The sequence below is a fragment of the Lissotriton helveticus genome, chromosome 1_2 (genome assembly GCF_964261635.1).
Source record: "Lissotriton helveticus chromosome 1_2, aLisHel1.1, whole genome shotgun sequence".
In the NCBI taxonomy this organism is placed as follows: domain Eukaryota; kingdom Metazoa; phylum Chordata; class Amphibia; order Caudata; family Salamandridae; genus Lissotriton; species Lissotriton helveticus.
Genome location: NC_136058.1, coordinates 3,725,326 through 3,727,102, shown reverse-complemented (window position 1 = coordinate 3,727,102; position 1,777 = coordinate 3,725,326).

Genomic DNA, 1,777 nt, shown 5'->3' with positions numbered 1-1,777 from the left:
GGCGTTCAGGAAAAAACTCAAGATTCAGCTCTTCTAACCTTCCTCTCCCCATGTGTTGTGTGTTGTTTCTGTCTTTAGCGCGGAGATACCCCATTTGGGGTGAGTCAGGCGCTTTATAAATGTAATAATAATAATAATAATAGGTCGTTCTGTGGTTGGGAACAAGGAGCAATTACATCCTATGCCAAAAATAGAATTAAATGTATCGTGTGCGTTTATAATAGTAACATCTGCTGGAGGATTTGGCCTCAGCCTCACCTTCACAGAATGCTCTGGTGGTTGGAGAGTGCCATCCAGACTGGTCAGCAATGAATAACATGGCTGCAGGTGCACATTAAACTAGCATAATGGCTGTATTTTCTTGAGTTTTGATTGGACCACAAACTGTTTTTTATTTGCCCCGGGACAATCAGAGCTAAGAACAGAAGGAAGCCGGAGAAGAGTAGAAACCAATGGTAGTCTAATTACTGTCTTCAATTGACCAAAGTCCATGGAGAAGGTATCTTTCTTGAAGTACACACAGAGTAAACAAGATGGGGAGAGTGCTCCTAAAAATGCATAGGCCCAGATCCTCTACAGGTGCTGGTGGCTCTTCACCCAACATAGGGACCAGGTGCGATTAGAGGAAAAGTTAAGTAAAGGTGCCAGAAGAGAGTAACATGGTCAGCAGAGCCAGCAGCTTAGCAGCCATGGTTGGAATAAGACCAGTGACACAATAAGTAAGGGAAAACCACAGAGATGGCGCCATACTGGAGGCTTATTCAGGAATGCAATGGTTGTACCAATAATTCATTCGCTGAAGGAGACTAGATTGTGGAACAGGTGAGAGAATCAGATAACTGAGACACTGTAGTGGAAAATTCCTTTGCTAAACCATAATACCAGGCCAGGATTAGAAAGGATGTAGGGCATATTGTAATAATTCTGATAGAGTCCTCTCAACTTTTTTTAACACTTTTTATTGGGTTTTAAGACATGTACCACAGTATCAGTAGAAACAGGCAAACAATACTTTCAAATTGTCCCTTTGTGGGCATGGGAGTATGGACGACCGTGACACCAGGTGTTGGATTCAATGATGGTTTTATTTTTAAGGTTCTCTTAGGTTTTGACATAAACGTCTTTCTGTTTCGGAAGGTCAGTCTCTCTCTGGCAAAGGTGCTTTGGTCCGTGGCGGTGGTCTTCTTCCGTTTCTTACTGAGGTCTGGGGGTTCTCTACACCGGACACCGTCAGCTCCGTACCATGTAAGAGACCAAAAACAAGAGGGAGGCCGTTAGGTCACAGTCCTCTATAAGAGTTGCACCAGGGGGACCGGGGAATGTGATGGCGAACCCAGTGACTCGTGCTTCCTCTATATACAGTGCTCTGTGTTTTGACGTGAGGATCAGAGGGGTGGGGGAAATGGAAGTGGAAGGGCAGGGTAACGACAGAGAGAAGTGACAGACAGGGACATATACACTGCTACTCTCGAGCACTCCGTCTCCCCACCCAGGCTGCCCAACGCCGCCGTACCTGTGACAGCCACACTCCTCCCTCGGGAGTGTGGCACGGCGGTCCACGGGGTCGTTGGCCTCCTGGCTCTCCTCTGGTCTCGGACCCTCCGTCCTCTCCGCGTTGTTCCACTCCGTCTTCTTCTCCTTCTCCTTCTCCGCTTCGTTCGCTCGCCTCCGTTCCACCTCCTTCCGCCTTCTCCTCCTCTCTACCCCGTGTAAAACACTTCCTGGCTTTTACCCAATCCGGTTCCTCTGACGTCCTTCGGGGCCGGGTCTTCCTTCT